General features: G+C 43.3%; 1 protein-coding gene across 2 annotated transcripts in view; it reads right to left on the minus strand.

Moving 5' to 3' along the window:
* The window catches only part of TMEM200A (transmembrane protein 200A), a 74,738-nt gene extending 59,844 nt beyond the window's left edge, over window positions 1-14,894 (minus strand). The window contains exons 1-2 of one of the 2 annotated variants that reach the window (XM_058566298.1): window positions 14,756-14,894; window positions 13,940-14,018 (exon numbers count right to left, since the gene is read on the minus strand). The gene's annotated coding sequence lies outside the window, so the exon portion shown is untranslated. The remainder of the gene's footprint in view (window positions 1-13,939; window positions 14,019-14,755) is intronic. The other variant, XM_058566299.1, reaches the window with a different exon arrangement.
* Window positions 14,895-23,133: the final 8,239 nt, after the last annotated feature.

Genomic DNA, 23,133 nt, shown 5'->3' on the forward strand with positions numbered 1-23,133 from the left:
TGCTTCTCTCCCACCTCCAGGGCTGCTCCTTCTTCCTATGCTTCTCCAACTACCCTTAAATGTGGAAATCCCCAAGGCAGGCTCCTAAGTCACCTTCTTTGCTCAGTCTCTATTCTTTCCATGGCTTTATGACCAACTACGCACTGATGAATCTCAAATTTGTGTCTCCAGTCCAAATTTCTCATCTGAGCTCCAGACCCATCTGTCCAAATGTCTACCTGCTTTCTCCCCTGCAATATCTCACAGGCATCTCAAATATAACGTGTCCAAAACTGAATTCATGAACTGAACATAAGAAAAGTCTTCCTCATCTATGCAAATGCTACCACCATCCATCTACTTGCGCATGCTAAAATCTTGGCATACCCTGGACCACAATTCCCCACATGCTATCAGTTACCGAAGTCTGTTGATGCTGCCTTCAAAACCTCTTTACTCTGTCCACTTCTCTCCAGCCACACTGCCGTCACCCACTCTAAGGCCCTGTCATCTCTTCCCTCATGCAGTCTTGCCTCCTCCAACCCCTTCACCACAAAACGGCCAGAGTGGTGTCTAACTGTAAATTGGTTCATGCCACTCCTCATTTGTTCAGAGCCTGCTCCTTGAATCATGTGTCCAACCCTTACCATTTCCCTCCGGGCACTGCCTTGCCCAGCCTATAATCTCTCCTTCCACCCTCTCTCCCCTGCTCACTATCATCCAACAACATGCCATTCTTTCTGTTCCTCAAAAACACCAAACTCCTTCCTTCTACAACCCTTCTGCATGGGTTTTTCTATCTGGCGTGGACCTTCTCCAGATGAGCTCCTCTGATCTCCGGTCCCATCTTACAGAACACTTTCAGGAAAGCATTCACTAACCCTCTGACTCACGACCCTCTCTCCTAGCAACCTGCACGTCTTCGGGGAACTAATCACACATTATTTATGATGTAATTTTTTTGCCCCCACTACCAGAGGATAAGCTCCCTGTCCACTCCGTCCACAGCCTTCCCCAGCATCACACACATCCCCAGTTCAGTGCCTAGAACACAGTAGGTGCTCCATGAGTGTCTGTTAACCAAATGAATGCTGATATTGAAGGAGGTTTTCTGGACCTCCAGAAATGGAGGCATCAGTGACTGGATGCTCCAAGTCACTGACCTGACAGCCCTGGTTCTTACTAGGTGGCTAATTTCGGTCCAAATTTCACAGCTTTTCTTTTTGTTAACACACGTTTCACCCCCATTACTCAAGGGCCAACGTTAGCAGGAGAAATCTTGTATTTGCACCTAGTATTTAGTAAGTGGACTTGAGAAAAAGTGAACTGTCTCTCCGGACCTCAGATTTCTCACTGTTGTATGAAAACGTCTCCTCAGGCTCTTCTACTCTGCATCTGAGAAGGCACAGTTTTCAATTCATGACAAAATTTTGTTCACACCCAAAGTAAAAACATCTCCCATTGGCTTTGAAATTCTCTGGGCTAGTCTTACTTCAAGGTCTTTAGCAATGTCACTTTCATTTGATCACATGACTTCTGAGAACCCTGAATTGGAATTAAGCCCATCAGGCAGGTGACAGTGGGTGTAGGCGATTCATTGCCTACGGTGAGGAATGCAGATACCTAGGCCTCTACTCACTGCCTATTTCCATCTGAGACTAGTAATGACCTTGAGGATGGGGCCCAGCAAAGCTCCCACTGTAGGCTAGGATCCCGGCACATGCTTCCTATGTTGCTCAGAGTAAAGTCCAAAGTTCCCCGTGGCCCCAGGGCCTGTCTGAGCTCCTGCTTTGATTTAATCACACTGGCCCCTTTGCCACTTAAACCTTCCAAGCCAACTCCCACCTCACGTGCCCCCTCCATACAGCCTCTGCGCTTCCTGTACCCCTGCCTGGCACCCTCCTCCCCTCCCGGAGACATCCTAAGGATTCCTTCCCTCATTCATTTGGGTCTCTGCTCAAATGTCAGACCCAATCAGAAGGGCTGTCTGGGACTGTGCTACTCTACTCCCCATCCCAGTGCTCTCCGTCCCCAAGCTCTGTTTCATTTTTCTTTTGCTTATTTGTCACAACAAATTATATGTGTAATGTCTGTTTCTCGAACTGGAATGTAAGAGTCACAAGGAGAGGAACTGTGTTTTGTTTCCTGTTATATATACAGTGCCCAAAATAGCACATAGTAGGTACCCAGAAAATATTTATTGAATGAATGAAGGAATGAATGAGTGATGCTCTGCTAGAAATCAAGAAGGCAGCAAGACTGAGAATCTGCCAGTCTAAAGCAGCAGGAGTATGTGAAGGTCAGGGAGGAGTGGTGTCCATGACAACTTGGAGGAGGAGCTTAGGTGGCTGGACTCCACGGCAGGAGAGCCTACCCCCCCAGTTTCTACCCCCGCCCCATGCAGGAGGCTGTAGAAGGGAGGGCTGGGTTCAGGGGGCGGTGGGTGGGGCTGAGTCCTGGGGGCCTGCCAGTCAGCAGGTCTCCTGCCAAATGAGCAACGAGCCTCTGGCCTTGGAGAGGAGAACAAGGAGTCCCCAGGGTAACAGCTGCAGAAACGAGAGTCACGACGCAGGTGGCCTTGTTACCTGGAGATGGATGGCATGTGCTACCTTTTTCATCTTTGTCTTCTTTTTGTAGTCTGTCTTTTAAAAATCACTTAACCAAATTCCGAATTTAAGGCTTCTGTGAATTAATCTACAGTTTCACTCATTACCACCTCATGTCCCCAAACTTAGACTCAAGGAGACCTAAATACCATCTTATTTCAAACTCTCACCCTCACTCTGACGATGTACGGTCTTACCCAGCGGCCCTCTAGACTGTGAGTTCTTGAAAAGGAGAAGCCTCTGACGCCCCCAGCACTGACCACAGTGGCCGGCACTTAGCATGCTCTCCAGAAACGTCTGATGACTCAATAAGCATATTGTGAACTAGATCTCCTGGAAGACACTGAACTAAATAGCCACTAACAAACATCACGAATGATCATCTTATATCCAACTATGCAGGTGGCGGCAGAAGAGTTCTGAATAGAGGTTAGTTCAAAGACTGGGAGACTCACAAAATAAATAAGGAATTTCCACCAGTGTCAAGATAGGTCTGATAAGATCACCTGATGCTAATGAAACCTTCATCTAACATGTGGACTTTCCAGAGATTTCTACCTATACTGGGGCGGGATGGGGAATTATGTAAAGAATATAATTATAGCTGTGTATTATATTTTTTATTTTCAATATTTCAATTTTTAACACTTTGAATATAATTTTTAAATATTATTAATATTCAGAGTACAGTTAACATTTTGTTTAAATTTTTTCAAAGAAATGATTTGGTCTGTTCATAAAAATACTGTGTCTTAAATGTGATTTTATATCCTAGGGTGATTTCTTTCTCTGACATTATAGAAGATTCAATATAATTAATTCAGCAAACGTTTACTGAATGCATACAATATACAAGTCACCTATGCTAGGCACAGTTAAAACACATAAGCTTCACATAACAAAAAACTTTGCAGTGGATGGACTAAACTGTTTATATTCTACTGAGAGGACAATATTTATATCAATATTTAATATTTGTATTTGAAGGTAGATATACTGTATATGGAATGTCTTCAGCCACATAATGATGCACGGCACATCCTGAGCATAACCACACAGAGAGTTTCTAACGTGAATGTTGCTTTTGTTCCCAATCCCAATACCCTCATCACAGTGAAGTACTACTTTGCATTCTTAACCTTAACTCCTATTTTTGATAAATGACCTCAAACCTCATGCTCCAAAAGAAAAACCTTCTAATGGCTTCCCAGTACACTGAGAATAAAGCCATCATATATGCAAGGCTGGGTCCTGAGTGTCTTGCCGGTCTCAGCTCAGAGGCCTCAAACTCAGGGAAGATCAGAGGTCTTCCTTGACCATCTGATCTACAAAAGCCTAGGCACTCTATTACATCAGCATCCTTTACTTTCCACACAACCTTATACACTCTCTGAAACTGCCTTGTTTGTCACCCCCATCTAGAATGTACTCTCCCCCACACCCTTTGTTTTACTCCCTACCCTATCCCCGGCTGCCAGCACATAATATATATTGAATAAATTATTAATGAATGAACTTTCTACAGGGCTTTAGTTGACTATTTCAGGCGTGTTATGAGAATTTTTCCATGTCTTATCAGAAAGCAAATAACAAATGTATAGGTCATGCTTTCCTGCATGGTTTTCTACATTTCATTGTGTAACCTGTGCCTCACATTTGACAAAATGGGTCATAAGGATAATTTAATAACAACCACTGAATGAATCTCACTAAATAATGATTTGGTGAACAAATGAATGAAAATAATTTTGCTCAAAATTATTGACTGAGATCCATAAAAGAAAATGGAATTGCAATGCTATAATAATATTTTCCTTCAACTTTTTGAAGAAAACCAAAATTATTTTTATTTTAGTTGTGAAATATTTTTGTGAAAAAATAGCAATTGTGGAAAAATTGAAACCAGCATTCAAAACCCACCTCAAATTGAGAGCTGCAGTAGGTTTAATAGTTCCCTTGCAGTATCAAACAATGTTTTTGGACCCCAAAAAACCCTACAGAGGTTTAAGCAAGATCCAACTTCCTTCTTCTTGTGGAGCAAGTCAAAACTCATCATTATGAAAACCAGATACTATGATGTGGTTGACTTTTCTTTGGAAAAGGGAGCAAAATCAAAGGTTCAAAATTCAAGATATTTGTTTGGCATGTTTTTGGGGAATCAGTGACTAACAAAGGGGGGAATCATTAAGGAGCAATCTCAAGGGTTTTCTCATCCTACTTTAGAGCAAACGCTACCTCACACAGCCCAACCTGGTCCTGGGTCACCTGCTAGGACATAGCTGTGAACAAAACAGACACGGTCCTGCCTTCACTGGGGTTACAGCCATTCGAACAGCAGGGGACCATGAGCACAACAATTAGAACATTCCGTGACTGCAAGTACCTGGCCACCAAGCTACAGAGGTGGAGCTGGAGAGGGTTGCTCTGCAGAGTGGGGCTCTTGTTCTGCATTACCTCCCCTCACACATTCTCAATGCTATGGTCTAAAGAGTGCCCTCACAGGATGTGCATATCATTGCCTTTAAAAAATCACTCATAAGCTAAAGTTCTCTCTGTCATGGGCCTCTATCTGTATATTCAGAAATACTTGTAAATAAACTTTTAAAAATTAAGTAATTTATCACAATATGTTAATAGCCTACATTTAAAAAGAGAGTTTTTGGTAACAAACAAAATCAGGAGTTAGCATCAACTGTTACTCATTTTGAAATGGTAGCATTTCTTATCTAAAAAATAAATAGACAAACCCCTGGTGCAGCCCTGGTGAGGGGGTACTTCCATGCACTGTCACTCATAAGTTCACTTCTTCTAAAAATCAGTTTTGCATTAAGTATCAAGAGTCTTAAAACATTCACACTCTTTGACCCAGGAATTACCCTTCCATGGATCTTCCTTAAAGATGTAATCTGAAATTTGAACAAAGATTTCATTAGAATGCCATTTATAATACCAGATATTTGGAAACAGCTAAAGGTCCAATTTTAAGGGAACCATTAATAAATCATGGTGTATCCACACAATCAACTATTACACAGACATTAATAAAGCTTGCCTACAAGTTGGAAAATATTTAGGACATATGGTTAAGCAAACAGAGCAGGTTGTAATATTATTAACTATAGAAAAAATTCATTAAAACTAAAGAGGAAGAAAATGCCAAATTGTTATGGGTGCCTTTGGGTCAACGGATTATGGGCAAATTTTCTCCCTAATTTTTTTATACTTAATGTATTTTCCAAAGTTTTTATTGGCAGCATGTATTGCTTTTATGATTAGAAATAATAATATCTCTTCAGAAATGCTAAGTAACTCTACTGTATTAAAATTTCTTGCACAAGTATGTTCACTGAGCTGGTCCGATACGTGGTTTGCCAAAAGAGCCAAAATCTGTCCTCTCCTGTGCCAAAATCAGCTTAGAGAGAATCCTGAGATTCTCTGGATTCGCCCTGCATTTCAGCCCAAAGATGCTGAATCTCAAAAAGGAAAATATTCCTTAGCAGCTGCCAACCTTTCAGCACCTCTGTGATGAACTCACTTTTTGCAAAGGAGTCTGCTCATTCCGCATTACTTTTATCGAGGAGCCTCTAATGTTCTTTACCTATTCTAATCTCTCTACGAGCTTTATTTCAATGCATTGTGATCACTGGTTTATATCTGGTTCCCTCATTAGATTATGAAATTCTTGAGATCCTTGTTACCCTGACATCCCCAGAATCTAACCAAGTACCTGGTAAACAGTGGGCACTTAATAAATGCTGTTAAATAAATTATTACAATATAGGAAGGAAATCACCTCAATAACCCCCAAGAGAAACATTTGCTAACAGGATCCCATTGTAGTGGGAATCTTGGTTTGTGCACAGAATCAGGTATCCTTTGGAATATAATTTCCAGTCTGTGAGACAGCAGAGAGAGCAGAGCAGCCCCTGACAGCGGGAGCTGGTCTGGTGCTCATAGCTTGGCCCCAGTGTTCTCCTGCTGGATGGAAACGGTTTCACATCAGTGAAACATCAGTACCAGATAAGGCAGTTCTGTGACCCCGATGGCTCAAGACAGAAACAAGACCAGTACATCATCATATCTGAACACAAACAACACGAACATCGTCACACCCCAAATGACCGATACCCACCCCATGTGGCTAATGAATGACTGCTGCTTCTTGGCCAATTACAGCATTAGCCTCTCCAGTCTTGCCTCCTTCTAGAGAAGATTTATTAAGATACAAAATCACAGGATTATCCCCGCTTCAAACCCGAGCAAAGCCCTGCTTCTTTAAGCCTCTCCCACATCACTTGACACAAGTCCAAATCCCATAATAACTAATTTCTCACACCCTCCTCCCAAGACGCCCCATGTTTCCCTACAGTGTACATCTTCCCTCGCTGTAACGAGTAGCAAACCCCACCTGTTCAACCACAGGTAATTTCCTGGTGGTCTCCGGCTGGAGGGCATTGATACGTCCTTAGTCCTATCTGGAATGCCCTCCTCTCGTCTCTCTGCCATACATATTCAACGGAACTCACCTCCTTCTGGAAGCCTCCCCTCATTGACCACAGGTTTCAGATGGTCCCATTCCTTTTAGTCTCCATAACACTTACATTCAAGTGCTGCTGTTAAGTTTGTATTGCATAATACTAGCTAGCACTGTGATTCTGACTATTCTCTGAAAGGTCCTTCCAACTCTAAAATCATATTATTCTATTGTGTTGCTTTAGAAGTTTTATGCATGGTTGTTTTACCTCCCCAAATAGGTTGAGTTCTCACAAATATGCCTCAAATACATATTTTCATATACCTTCTCATCCCCTTTCCTCTTATCTTATATACATATACACAGTCCACTGCACACAGCGAAATCTATGTTCAGTCACACGTCTAAGCAGGTAAGAATTTGATCTTGCTTTTGTTGGGGAATGATCTGATGTCACTCACATTCCATCGGTCAATAGTTTCATCTAGAGTATCTTCAAGGCTAGACCTAGCTGGCATGTGTCCCACGTTCCTACCACATTCAGTATGCACTAGTGCTCACTTGCGCTCTCTCACTCTCTCTCTGTATGTATTTATTTATCATATTTTAGGGCAAAGTACCTGTATATATAAAGGTAAATTCAGGCCATGGTAGCTGGCAGAGGTCCCTTCTCTTCAACTGAAATCAGTGACTAAAATTAAGCCTTCCAAACATCTGACTTGCTGACGTAGCTATCCTGCATAATGATAGAGATCCCGCACTGAGGGGAAAAAACCTACTAGATTAAGTTTTTCTGCCAAAGCTGCATATAATCCTGCTGGACAACACTCTTCAGATGACCTGCTCTCTTCTCACATTCTCATGTCTAAAAGTTAACTCCCGGTCTCCCTTCATATGCCCCTGCTGACTTTCCCATTTCTATCGCCCAGACTTGACATTGACCTTGCCCTGCCAGGACCAGGCTGACTCCCTGAAGATCCAGGATGAGGTCTAGATGCAGACAGATCTGGGTTTCCATGACAGCGCCTTCATCTTCCAGTCTGGCTCCAGGAGCTCGGGCAAGTAATTTAACCTCTCTAAGACTCCATTTCCTGGCTCAAAAAAAAGCCACACTATTTACCCTTCCAGGGCTGTACCGAAGATTTGGCGAGATTATGTATCTAAGGCACACGGCAAGCACTCTACAAACGTTAGCTCTTTTTTCTCCAATAATGCCTGACAGCGAATAGAACCCTGTCTCCCTCCGAGGAGCCGCCCCTTTCGTATTCTCATCGACTTACACGAGGAAGGGCGCTTCAAGCAGGGCAGATGGTGGAGTTCTTGTCCTCAGATCGACAATGAAGCTCTAGCTGTTCTGTTGATTTGCCCACCTGTTCAACTTCCTGATACTGCTCGCACCCTCTTCCCTTGCCGTACCCCAACCCCCAAACCAAGAATCGATGCTTGTTATAGTCTTGCCTTGGCATTCCTGTCCAGTACGCTGCTGAGCGTGGATGCTCCACACCTTCCCTCTGATGACCTCATTCCATCCCCTCTGGACTTCTGTCACTCTGCTTGCCTGTAAGAAGGCCCAATCTTGGGCCCATCCTTCAATTTGGCCCGACATCCTGGATTCTGACCTCAGGCTTGAGGGGCAGTGTTGCACAGTTATTAAAGCACAGCTTTTGTTTCATACTGCCAGGGTTTGATTCCCAGGGCTACCACTTCATGCCCACATAACCTTAAGCAAGTTATTTACCTCTCTAACTTTCCACTTTCTCCCCTTAGGCGGCTTCTATGAGATTTAAATAATATAATGAATTTAAGGCATGTAACGCAGTACCTGGCATACTAGGTGGGTCCTCAATAAATGTCAGTGCTACACACAGAAAGGTTTGGCCTCTTAAACTTGTGGTGACCACAGGGCTCCCTTCTATACAACCAGTTGCTGTGAACCTGCCCACAACACACAACCATTCCACCTACTGGCCCAGCCTGTCTCCCTGGTCTGGTCCCTCCTGATCCATTTCATCCCATCAACGCTTCTGTCAACACCGATGCTCCTTCTTCCTGACGTGCAACCTCACCAGACTTTCACAGTGTTGCTTACACATGCCAATATTCTAATGTGGGACTGTGACCTTATGCCTCCTAAGTGAAAATGAACTCTAATCTGTGCCTGCTGCCTCCCCTCCCGTGCCTGCCCATCTCCCAAGAACCCAATGAATCTGCATAATAGTTCTGTGTTCAACACTTCACTTCCTTGCTCAAACTTTCACTGGATCTATCATGTCCAAAGTAGGGGTCTCTGATCTCATGATCTCTAGATGACCAGGGCTTCTGGAAATGAAATCCCTAGGCTGGAAATAAAGCACAGGGGTATTTGCTAAAAGTATACAGACATGAATAAATGGTGGGCTTCTCATTCAATAATATTCTGGGAACCACACTCCTTTTAGCAAAGTCTAGACATACAGGCATTATTTCATCACTAGACTTTGCCTTGGCTGGGAGGAGAGTCCCACTTCTGGAATTTGCATGGCCTCTGGCACCTGAGTTGCCTCCATGTGCAAACTTCACATTATTGTGCAAGGGGCTGTCCCAAAAAAGGAAGGGGCAATTCTCCTCAGTAGAAGACATGCTGTTTTTGATTGGCAGCATTGTTAGCTTGGGAGAACCACACCTCTATGTGATCTTCACAGAACTGTCCATCACGATGCTCCTACCAGCCTCCTCCTCCCCACTTCACCACCAGCACCACATACACACAGCACTGGGCACGTGATCCACTCTCTGATAGATGCAGAGACTGATTTAATGACCACCGAAGCAGGGTCAGAGCCCTTCCAGGAGATTTCTGCAAACAGGATCTGGAAGAGACAAGATCTCTCTTTCTTACTGCTCAAAAGCCCAAGAACGCAGGCTTGGAAGTACTGACAGTTGCCTTTCTCAGCACATGGAAAGGGGCTTCAGAATGAAGCTGACCCAAAGAGAAAAGGAGCTGAGAAATGGGGACAGAGAGAAAGAACCCTGACAAAGTCGTGTGAGTCTCTGGGTTCCAGCCACAACCGAAGCAAGGTCAATCTTTGGACTTTCCAGTCACATGAGCCAATAAGTCCTTTTGTGGGGGGAGGGGGAGGAGCGGGACTTGTCCACCCTTGGTGTATTTAAGGCTCTGGGCGGAGTGACAGGGTGTTGCAGGAGGGAATGTATAGATCCACATCTTTACACCTTGCTCAGCTCACATTCCAATGAGTCATGTGTCATTTCACCTCTGGGAACAAAGTTTCCAAAGCACAACTCGCTACTGGGACATACCCCATTAATTAACAGTGCAATGGCCCAAGAATCCTCACCTTTATATGGGAATTTCCTTTCTCCAGCTGCACTCAGAGCTCTTGGAAGAGTCTTATCAATGATTCTGTAATAGTCAAATCCCCAGAATTCCTGCTGAGGAAGGGGAGGGAGGTGAGGCAAGAGGAAGCACAGAATAGAGTAATCAGACTAAACATCAACGAGCAGAATTCAAGACATTTCAGGAGGTCTCCATCTCAAAATTGGAGACTCTCATCTTTCAGAATGTAACCCAAATTTTTACCCAGATTTGAACCTCCACTAAAATCTGACGCCAATCTTATCTCTCTCCCCCACTTACACAGGGTTTCCAGAGTGTGGTGCAGCTTCTCCTGTGTCCACAAATCCTGCAGAGAGGCAATGGAGCACAGTAGGGCAAACGTGCTCTGCAGTATTAGTCCTGGCTTCATCACCTTCCTGCTCTAATTACCTCTTAAAGTGGTTATGAAAAATCAATTGCCATTATTTATGAAAATTTATCAAAAACCATCAAGTACTAAGTGACAGTTGGTATGTATTCTCTTATGATGTATTGTGAACTCAGATAATCCATGATGGGCCACACGCCCCATGTCAGATCTCCTTTACCTCCTATTAGCATCATATGATCCTTCCCTACATCCGGCACAGCCTCCAGCCTGTCTGCCCCAACCCAAACTCTACTAACCACACCCCCCACACTACATTCTGATTTCTCCCTCTCCTTAATTCCACCAGAACGCATCATGCAGCATTTTAAAAAGAGGATGGGAAGATTAGTCCAAAGCCCTAGATCTGTCGATGAGGGCACAGAGGCCCAGAAAGGCCAAGGAACGTATCCAGGGCCATGTAATCAGTGGCTCAGTCAGACTGACAAGTCCGGTTTCCCAACTCTTCACCCAGTGCCCTTTGCAACCCCCCATACTGCTCCCCAGTGTACACCAGTCCCCTGATGCTCAACGACCGCCCCAGGTGCTCAGTGAGCTGCGGCACACTGTTCAGTCCCCTCCCCACCAGCCTATAAGCGCCCACAGGAGAGGCTACCTTGCCGTCCATTGGCTAGCACGTCACCACAAGTGTTCATCCATGTCCTCCGAGTGCTTGGGCACATGTTAGACCTTAGTAGACAAGCATATCTTAAGTCCTGATGGGTACTCTTGATAAAACTGCAAATCATATATTCCTAATAAAATGAAGACTCCACGCACTGCAGATTTGTTTTTTCCATCATTACACAAGTTCTTATTCCAGATGTGTTTTGCTTGACGAATCTCCCCATGCTGTCATCTATTTAGGGAGAGTAACACTAAAGGAAATTTATTTTAAAACTGCCTCCTCTTTCAGACTCTACATTCTACTTGATAAGTAATATGCATTACCATGAGGACTTGTTATTTTACCTTCTACTAATTTTGCTTAAGAAACCTAAAAAGTGACATCTGCTTTTATCTTTGTTCTCATCTATTTTCCCAAGCTAAATATGAATTTCTTTTCCTGTAAGCTGAGAATCATCGTGGGAATGAGAGAATTTAAACAATCAGCTCAGATTCACTCCCGCTATATGTCAGAAGTTATCTTTCTCGCCCAATGAGCTGTTGTCAAAATTCTGAAACCACACAAGTCTAACGATGGCAGTCTAACTCTTGGAGCTTCACTAAAAATTCCTCCAAGTTAAAAGGACAAGTGCAGCCATCCCTCTTCACAATGATGTTTCCTGAAGAATCCCTTCTGATAACCGGTGCCTTTGGGACCCGACTCAGAAGCAACAGGTAAAACCTTTCTGTGCCAACTGCCTGGAAACTGCACACAGAGATTTCCCATGCAACCACTCTCTCTCCTCCGCTGAAGGCTTCCCCAGCCTAGGATACAAAGCTAATTATAACCAGAGTTACAAATTGCAGCTAAATCATCTCATAATTATGAGCTCTCTAGTAGGACTTCGTTAGAGAAAATCATTCCTAACACTTCAGTATATGCGTGTGTGTATATATATATATATATACACACACACACATATATTTTTTGTTTTTGTGAGGAAGATCAGCCCTGAGCTAACATCCATGCCAATCTTCCTCTTTTTGCTGAGGAAGACCGGCCCTGGGCTAACATCCCTGCCCATCTTCCTCCACTTTATGTGTGATGCCACCACAGCATGGCTTGACAAGCGGCGCTTCGGTGCACACCCGGGATCTGAACCCAGGCCGCCAGCAGCAGAGCGCAAGCACTTAACTGCTACACCATGGGGCTGGCCCCTCAGTATATATTTTTAAGAGTAAAAAAAAAAAAAATCTCATAACATTAAATTACAAAAGCATTTAACTATAGTTTCCCCTTAATGGAAAATTTATTTTGTTTAGAAGGACTCCTGCTCTTCACTGAAGCTGATTGAAAAGCATGAAACCACACGCAGATGCCTCTGTATGGGCAAACGGTGGTGGGAAAATAAAGTAAGGCTTAAGAAGTTTCAGATTTAGCCTACTTTTCACAAAATGGTAATACAGTCTAGTATTAGTAGCCAAATAACAAATGAAGGTCATTTTATAATAAGTATTTCCATAATGCAAGACACCACAAGCCATCAAAGTAAAGAGCTTTTAATAGGCACTGGTAATATTTATGCATAAAGCACTAGAGAAAGGGTACCTCAGAACTTGGTTTGACTGCAAAACCAAAAGAGTTCAACATTCCTACTGACAAATAAAAACAGTTGTCGATTCTTGAAATGTTTTCTATATGTACAGTTGTCTACAACTAATTCTGAAGGTCTTCAGAAGGAAAAACAAGGTAAGAGACACTTTAGTCCAACATATTTGGTCGAAATACATCAGCCAAAGGTTTACCGGGACTGACTCCAATTAGTAAATTACATATATGTGAAATATCTGACTTTCTCGCATTACCAATGCCTGGTACTGAACAACGAATTGTTTTTATTACAAATATCACGCTCACACACGCACACACACACACACTTCTCAATCTAAATCTAAGGGTAGTAAATACACACAGAGAGCTTGCACCCACACAATGTGAAATGCTGGCTTGGACAATTAATTATAGCAAAAGAATGATTAATGAAGCAAATCTTACAGACCCTCAGCCCTTTTTCTTAAGGACGGACTATACAGGGAGAACAGTGCTGAATTTGGCAGATAATTGCTTCGCCTCTCCATTTTGCCTATGCAGACACTACCACATATAGACACCGCTTTAGGGAATCCTGAGCACTTTGCTCCTGCCGAGGACTACTGTGAACGAACGCTGTGGACCTCTTCACAGAGAATGCTGACTCTGGAACGGAGACAAAGGAGGGTGTAGCTTGGAGAAACCCAGCCCGGCGCTCCAGGGCTCCGGGTCCTCGGAGGCTGCCCCGCACGGCTTCTCTTGCGCTCCGGGGGCTGGGGAGTCCGGAACTGAGGGCGGACTTGGTTTATTTCCCAAAGTTCGGGAGACAGTGTCTGCCCTAACTCTGGAGGCTGAAGCAAGGGGAAGGGGGGGGTGCAGCTTCGGCTGCAGGGGTTGCCCACCCACCTCCCCGGCCCGGGCAGCACCCTTCCTTCGCCCTCACCTGTCCTGAGCGCGGGGCCTCGGGGGTCCAGTCGCCTCTCCGGGCTGTCCCTCCAGACCCCGTGGGACGTCGGGCGCCTCTGGAGACGAGGAAGGAGGCGGCGGGGTCGGGCGTCAACAGGAACCTGGGCAGCCGCGGGCAGCCGCGATCTCCCTCCCCATCCCGGCGGGCTCGGGCCGCGGACGCGGCGCGGCCACGGCGGGCGATGAGTCAGGCGAGGGGGCGGGCGTCCCTTCCCGCGCGCCGGGGGGCGGCGGCGGCCTCGGGGCGGGGGGCGCGGCGCTGCCGGTGCCGGGTGCGGGTTGCGGGGCCGCCGGCCGCCGCCACCGGGCGCGCAGAGTCCGAGCGCTCCTGCCCTCGGGGGTCAGCGGGCGCGGCGCGCCGGGCAGGGGACAGGGACTCGCAGCTCAGCCGCCGCCGCCGCCGCCGCCGCGAAAGACAAAAGGGACCCGGGCGCTGGGAGGGGAAAAGTTTTTTGCTCGGCTCCAGACGGATCCCAAGCAAACCTCAGCCACAAGCGCCGAAGCGGGGGGCTGGGGGCTGGGGGGTGGGGGCCGGGGGCGGGGGCGCAGCGGGCTTCCCCGAGCGTCGCCGCCGGATCTGGACCCCGGTCCGCGCCAGTCTCGCCGCCGCCCCCCACCCGTGGGAACTCCCCCCGCCTGCTGCCCGCACGCTCGCGGGCCGCCGCCTCCTCCTCCAGGATCCAGACAAGATCTGCTCCTCCCCCTCCGGGACCCCAATCCCCCGACCGTGCTCCAGCCGCAAAGAGCCGGGATCACCGCAGACAGAATCTATCTTTGGGAACAAAATACCCACTTTCAGGAGCTCTTCTCCGGACTGGAGGGCCAGAGGGTGGAAATGGACACGCCCACCCGCGGAGCACGCCTCGCGCTGCGGTGATATCCCGGGCACCAGAGCTGGGGGTCCGGGCCTCGCCAGTCCCCCGGAGCAGTGGGGAAGCCCCGGCCGATTCCCGGGTTTCTTTGAGCAGGCGCCTTGGCTCCACGCCCCTTGGACTCTTTCTTATCAGACGCCGCCTGGACGGGTCGGGGTCCCCCTGGCGGGCTGCGCCGGCGCTGCGCGTGCGGAGCCAAACCAGGCCCGCAGCGGACACTGAGAACGCCGGCTCTGTCTACACTGTCCCGGAGCGCCCAACCGGTTAGCCGCGGGTCTGCCCTGGAAACGGGCTCCAGAAGAGCGGCTTGAGGGCGAGGGTCATGGGCAGACGGGACAAGGGCGAACTGGATCGTGGAGGGCTTCGATGAGCAGTGCTAAGTGTCCACTCCAAACAGCAAAGCCAGAGAGACATGCAGGTTACTCCTCCCTGCCCCCAATATCCAGGGAGTAGAGACTGTGCCTTATTCATAGAGTAAAACGATATGCTAGTTCCCTCCAATTCGGCGGAGACAGAAGTGACGATTGTGTATATGCAGGTCAATCCAGTAAATAAAGTTTCCCGTAAAACTCTGGATTACCAGATATTCCAGCCACAGCTCTGGCACGTGAAGAGTACGTCAGCCCCCTGCGCTAGGAGTGGGGTGTACCCGTGTGTCTCCTGAATGTATTTCAGGTGATGGGCTAGAAGGCAAGTATGGCATTCTGGTGCGGTGTATTTGTGTATTCCAATGTGTGATCTGCTGATCTCATTTTCAAGAAGAGTTTGTTTCTGGAGATGAAAAAAGTATTTGTCAGAGAGGGAGAGAGAGAATTCCCTGCAAAACTTTCCACATTTAAAAAAAATCTTGGAAAACAAATATGGCAATGAGGAGAGACAGTAGGAATGGATTTCTTATGGTACAATCTTCCTGTCTTGACTAAGAATTTGAAAATTTGGTACTTTTAGTAAAAATTTCAGTCAAAATGTTAAAAAAAAAAAAAACAAAAAAACTAAAGAGGTTGGGGGGGTGGAGAGATGAGTCACCCACGGTCTCAACCATCTGTAGTTTTATTTTTACCACACCTGCACCTAGTCCTCTGTAGCCCACAGCCACCTGCTACACTCTCTCAGGTTTTCTTACACGTTTGTCCAGGCACCCCCATCAAAGGAGTTTGATTCCACTGGGCCTTCTTTCTCGTCGTAGCCTCTATATTTTGTAAGGAAATACCCTGAAGCCACATTTCTCTATAAAGCTCCTGAGAGTGGAGACCTCCTGGTTATGTTCACTGGCTTCCGAATGAGTAACAGGCTCATGGTGTCCTTCAAGGCTATTAAACATGACATCCTGTCTAAGACAAGCGGTTATCTAACCATTTTACATGTTGAATGACTGAGGCTTCCTCAAGGAGGGACTGATGAGGGCCATGAAAGATGGAATAAGTACATTCTTACGGTCACAGACACTGATAATTTCTCATTTCTGAACTTAAATTTCAGTGACTCAACCAAAAAAGAAGAAACAGCAGAAAGATGGACTACATGAGACCACCAAAAGGGAATTATTTACGTTTCTCTTGAAAGTAATTACTATTAATCTCAGAAAAACTGAGGTATAAAACGTCCTATAAATAGAGGATTATCTGCAATTCAGTAGACCAAGCAACTCTCAAGACATTAGTTACAAATTCTTCCTTGGCACTGAGTGCTCAAGGCCAGCTCAGGTAAATTATTTAATCTCTGCTAATGGCCAGTATCTGTCCATCTGCAAAAAGCCCAGGGACTATACCATGCCAGTAATGGATTTTGAATTTAGCTCCGTATCTGCTTTTGAAGTAATGGAAGGGACCTCTCACCATCAAGCTGCACTGCACCTCACACATAATATTTTTTGCTGTGTCCTTCTGAGATGTGTAAATTTCCACTGGAACAAGCCCATCTTATAAGAGTGCATAGTGGAGAGAGAGCATTCCTCTCTGTGATTCAAGCTTAACTACTTTCTAACTCGTTTTTCCTATCCCTTAAGTAGGAACAAAGTACCTATTTCAAAGTACTTTTGTATGGATTGAAAGAAATAATACATATAAGACTCTTTTTACCTGTGACAGATCCTCAACACATATTTAGATCCTCAACACATAGTTAGTTAAATACACACACACCAAACTTGTTTTAATGCTACTAACATAGTAAAAAAAGAAGACTCTTCCTCTGGAATCAAGAATTAACTTGAAAAATTGTTGAAATATGAAGATCAACATTTTTATTCTTGGTATGCTATAAATGTAAGCCGAACGGATGCCAATAAATTTTTAATGAATTAATTTTGAAAACATACATTGGAATGAAAAAGAATAAGTATTCTTAAGTAGATCATGTAACAAGGCTAAGGGAAGGCCCATTAGAAATTTTATGTGGAATTATACACATTTTCTTTTGCCATACATGTAGCCCATAGCATCTCCAGACCTGAGAAGTTCTCCTCAAGCAGAAAATAAAAATATCTTCAATGGAAAACAAATGGAGTTGTTTGCAAGACTCTTATCTGAATTACTTTGCTCCAGCTGTGAAATAGATGGATAGTCTTAAAGCCCCTAAGGTTTCTCTGCTGGCAGCCATAGTTGCTGTTTCAATGTAGGGGATAAAGAAGGACAAAGTCAATCAAAGAAAACAATCTATCTGATTTTGTCCTTAAAATATGGAAGTAGGTGGAAGGAATACAGGAGAAAGAAAAAGGTAGCAGAAATACATTTTAAAATAAAATTTTAAGGCCATTTTTATTTCACTGTGATTTTGGCTAGCATTTTGCCATATTTTAATTTTTTATTTCTCTTTATGTACAATTGACTAATACTTCAGTAGATTTAGCAGCAGAAAGATGTTGCTAATTTCTGTTCATCAAATGTACAAGTAACAGTGCTAACCCCTCTCGAATCGAGGTTTTATAATGTTAAGGCTGTTACGATTACTTAAATATTTTATAAGTTCTGTATTAACCTCCTTATTTGATAATAAACCTGATTAGATTATTTTTACCTGAGGAGAACTGGCAGCATACCTTTTAAAAATGCAAAAGGGGGCACTCTGTCCCTTCTAAATCCCAGTTCCTTCCTCTGGACCGATTTGAACCTATATGGAAGGAAAAATCATCTCATAGCTGATGGCAATTCAAGAAATACTTTTTAAAAAAGATTCTCACTGTGTGTTTTGTTACAAAAATCTGCTGACAGAAGATATTAGAGATTTGACGGATATCGTGGAGAACGTGAGAGTGTTAACCCACCTGTGCCACTGTCCATGGTACTGAATCAGTCATTGGGCCTTCACGCCTGGTTGGTCGCTCAGAGTGTGGTCTGAGGATGGGCAACATGGGCATCTGGGGAGTTGTTAGAATTGCATTTCAGGCCCAAGCCCAAACCTACTGAATCATACTCTGAAATTAACAACATGCTCAAATGATTTGTCTGCTCTTTAAAATTTGAGAAGTGCTACACCAGGACACAGTTCGAATTGCCTTGTGACTTCCCTGATGCTCTGCTTATACCACCCCTCATTTCAGTCTCCTCCAGAGGCACAGCCCAAATGCTGCCTTTTTAGCTGCATTTAATTTGGTGATAACAGTGTGTTGCTATGCAGAGAGCATAGCCTTTGAATCAAACAACTGGATTAAAATCTCAACTTGTACTAACCATTCTGGGCATCATTGTCCTCATCCATAAAATGTCAATAATAATGGTATGTCCTTGTAATGCTGTTTTAAGGATTCAATGGAAATAAAATAGCATTTGTAAAGCCCTTAGTCTGGCACATAGCAGATGTTCAACAAATCTCTCATCTACCGTGTGAGTGCTACATCCTTTACCAAGGAGGGGTGCCCTCTCAGCATCACACTCTCAGGCATGGTGAAAATTTACTGTAAAACAATTTAATCTCCAATTTATGATTTATCAAATCAATAGTACATCCACATTAAATTAGTTAATAAAATAAAATTTTAAAACTCACAAAATCTTTAGTGTTTCTCCACCCCTAATTATGATCTAGAGCAAAGAAAGATAAGTTCTTTCCTGATAATAATATTAGATTTGTTTTTATTAAATTAGAACAAGATGACTTGGCATTTTGAATTATAGAATGTTATAAATATCTGGATGCCTTAATTCTACTGCCCACAGAAATCTGTACACATGTACAGCTGACTTTGTAAACAGTAATCATTTACACTATGTGTAGACCCTAATTAAGCCACAATGCTAGTAAAATAGAATGCAGTTTAAATTGTGCTATTTAGGAGCCCTGGGAATACTCTTTCACACATTTATTTTAGAACATGAGGAAATGTTGACACGTTCATTCTTCAAAAGAAATATCAAACTTGATAATCTCTGCTATTACAATAGTCATTTAAGGAGTTTTGACACTTGGTATCATTGCTCATTGTACCACTGCTGATCTGGAAACATCTGTTTCTATAAGGGAATGAGCTATAATGAAAGTGAGCACATCAAATCTTCTTTTAAGCACTATGTTCAGTTTTTAAAGTTTCTGAAAAATAACCATTAAAATACCTTAGATATCATTCTTTTGAGCTCTCTCATTTTTGAGTCTATAAACACAAGTTAAGTGCCTGTCTCAGGATTATATAACTGGAAAGTGGTAGGAATAAGCCTAGAACCCAGGTTTTCCTATTCACAGTTCAGTGCTTATTCAACACTCATAAAACATGACCCATGTTAGACTCCTTTACAGTCTTCAGGTGATTGTTTGAGAGATTTTAGCATATCCCTGACAGTGCATGCATTTCCCCAGCCTCACCACACCTCCACACCTAAGGAAGCAGCCTTCTGATAAAATGAGTAGAGCTTCAGTTTTAAATTGTTCATTCATTAACTTGGAAAGCATTCGCATAAGGTATTAGACATTATATTGTGTTAGGGCCATATAAAAATGAGAGAGTCAGAGCCCTTTCCCTCATATTTATTGTGGTCTGGTGCGTTTGGAACTTCCATAAGCATATAATTGCAGTATGAAAAGTGCCCTAATAGGGGTACAAAATGGTGATATAAGGCTGGGGTCATCAGAAATACTTTGGGGAGCTATAGTTCAAAGGAGATTTGAAAGACATGGAGATACAAAATCTTGGCCTTAGAAGACGAGGAGTCTTCAAAAGGTGGACAAAGGGAGAACAGAATTCAAAGAGAGAGAACTGTGTGTGCAATTTCCAGAGGAGAAAACAGTGTGGTACATTCAGAGGAGTGTAGGTAAAGCCAGTATGGCTGGAGTGTGGAAGTAGACTGGACTATAAAAAGGAGTTTTGAGAGATAGGCAGGGACCAGCTCATAGAGGGCCTTGCATTCCAGGCTAAGGAGTTTAGGTTTTATCCTGGAGAAATTAGGGAACCATTGCAATGTCCTTTTGGCAGCTGTTGTAGAGATGGATGGAAGGGGTGGGAAACTCAGAAGCAGGCAAAAAGTTTAGAAGACTTCTGTAATAGCCAGGTAAGGGAAGATGATGGACTGAATAAGGACATTGGGAATAGGGATGAATTGGAGAAATTCAGAAAATAAGTATTTTTATTTACGGTTTCTAGTACTGATATTCAGTGATTAAAGTCATGCACTGCCTTTTCTATTCATACTATTTCTGCTAAATGAGAAATAAAGACTAAGAGTTCATTGGCTATTTTCATCACAGCCTAATTTTGTGTCCTCAAAAACATCTGACCCATTCAAGAGTTAAATTCAGATAGTTATGAAAGCAATAGATTGCAATTTTGTCCATAGTAACAAAAATGTCATAGCAAACCTTTATATACATACTGTGAGGTAGGCACTATTCTAAGCAATTTATATCTATTAACTCTTCACAACAATCCTCTAGAGTAAGTACTATTTCTTTTCCCATTTTGCAGTTGAAATAACTGAGAACTAGGGAGATTAAGTAATTTACACAAGTTAATAAGTGGAGGACTGGGCTTATGAGCCCATGCAGTCTGATGCCAGAGTCTGGGGTCTCAAGAACTATGTTGTCTGCCTCTCAGTGAAAACTGGGAATCACTGTGCTCATCAATAGGAGACTAATTAAATTATGATATATTCACACAATAGAATACCATGCAGCGTTAAACAGAACAGATCTATATGCAGTGGTCTGGGCAGATGACAAAGAGACATTGTTAAGTGAGAAAAGAAGTTATAGAACATCTTGTATTGTGTGATCCCATCTTTGTTAAAAAGTATGTCTGTGTGTATCTGTGTGTGTGTGTGTGTGTGTGTGTGTGTGTAAGGCATGGAAGGATATATACCAAAATATTAACAGAGGCTACCAGTGGGGAATGAAATTAAAGGGTAAGGAGATTCTTCTAATTTTTATTTTATATAATTTTATTCTTTTTAATTTTTTATAGCAGTACTGTATTACTTCTATAATGAACATTTAAAAAATAACAATAACAACCATTAATACCTTTCTCTTCTCTGTAACTGTGGACTTAGCAACAGGGTGGATCTTACTGATAAATGACAGATTTAGGAAGTTCACCTTCATATTTCCATAGCTTTGCTCCAAACCTGACATATATATACAACAAGAAATTTAAAAACCAGATTTCATCTTATAATTCATCTGCTAAAATACAAAATTTCTGGAATCCTTACTGAGATCTGCAATCTGAATTGGAAGCCTGAACTTTCATTATACCTACAAGCAAGTTCTAAGGAATCTTCTGACAAATACAATCAATCTGCAGCTTCATTGTATTTCTTCCTTTTAGGTATGTGAAAGAATAATTTACTTCCAAGTGTGGAAGTAGGCACAGTGATGGTTGTTCGACTTTTTGATATCTTGCTTGCAAGAGCATTATCTACTTATACTCTTCTGCCTCTAGGGAGGAACTCAACTTTTTGCCATAGTATATTTAACTAGCAACCTTCAAATGATAGAAAGAGATACATTATTGCTATTAGAGAAATTAACCCTATTGACTAGGCTTATACCTAATTTAGCATTCTTTGTCCTACTGACAAGATAAATCCCCATTCCTCAAGTGGGTGTCAATCAGCTCTTCATTTTCCTGTCAGTTTCCTCATTAATTACTTAAACAAAAGCTGACATGTGCCTACAAAAAATTTGATAGCAGTGCTTTCATGAAATTTACCCAAATATGCTTAAGAACAATGCTCTTTTACAGTGTTTTATAAAGTGTATAGTGTACCAGCAGGTTTTTCCTTCACAGATTTATCAACTACCCAATAGAGGATTTGAGATGACTTTTTTACATTGAGAGACAAGATACACATTGGAATGTTGGAGATCAGAGAGTTTAACTTGCCCAGGATCTGACACCTAATAAATGTTAGGGCTAGGACAAGAACACAGATCTCCTTTCTTGGTGCTCAATACTATCCAATGCAAAAATACTCTCTTCTGGAAAATGATTACAGTGAGAATACAGGTGGTTTGCCAGGAGCTACTGCAAATCAAGAGATTAACAAAGGACAGCCTACCGGGTCAGCAATTTTGCTGGATGATTGAAGGAACATTTTTTAAATTAAAATGAAAAGATGATTTATGAGACAATTTTAAAAATCACATGTGATTTTTGACACAATATGTCACAGAAATTCTGCATTCCCATCTAATGATTTGATCTATGCTCCCAGTTCATGGCACAGCAGACATAAAGGTAAACACATCCACTTTCCTTAGCAGATGGAATGTTTTGATAAGAGTATTTGTCAGGCCGGCCCTGTGGCTTAGCGGTTAAGTGCGCACGCTCCACTACTGGCGCCCCAGGTTCGGATCCCGGGCGCGCACAGATGCACCGCTTCTCCGGCCATGCTGAGACCGCATCCCACATATAGCAACTAGAAGGATGTGCAACTGTGACATACAATTATCTACTGGGGCTTTGGGGAAAAAAAAAGGAGGATTGGCAATAGATGTTAGCTCAGAGCTGGTCTTCCTCAACAAAAAAGAGGAGGATTAGCATGGATGTTAGCTCAGGGCTGATCTTCCTCAAAAAAAAAAAAAATAGTATTTGTGAATCACTTGCAAAATGAGAAGCTAAGCAACGTTGAAATGAGTCACTCAAGTCTGAGAGTATACGAAATATGAGTTCATCACTGCCAGCAGGTAAGTATCTGATTGTCCTCATTTCTTCCCTACAGTTGCAACAGGTGAGCGACTCCTCCACAAGAAAGAGAACCTACTAGATCCAGAAAAGGGCAAAGGGTTAAGGGCAGAGCACATTTTGATGAACTCCATACTCAGGGAAAAAAAAGAAGAAAACCAGGAAGGCTGTCGGGGCCTCTGGTACCAT

This window comes from Diceros bicornis, chromosome 23 (genome assembly GCF_020826845.1).
Source record: "Diceros bicornis minor isolate mBicDic1 chromosome 23, mDicBic1.mat.cur, whole genome shotgun sequence".
Lineage (NCBI taxonomy): Eukaryota > Metazoa > Chordata > Mammalia > Perissodactyla > Rhinocerotidae > Diceros > Diceros bicornis.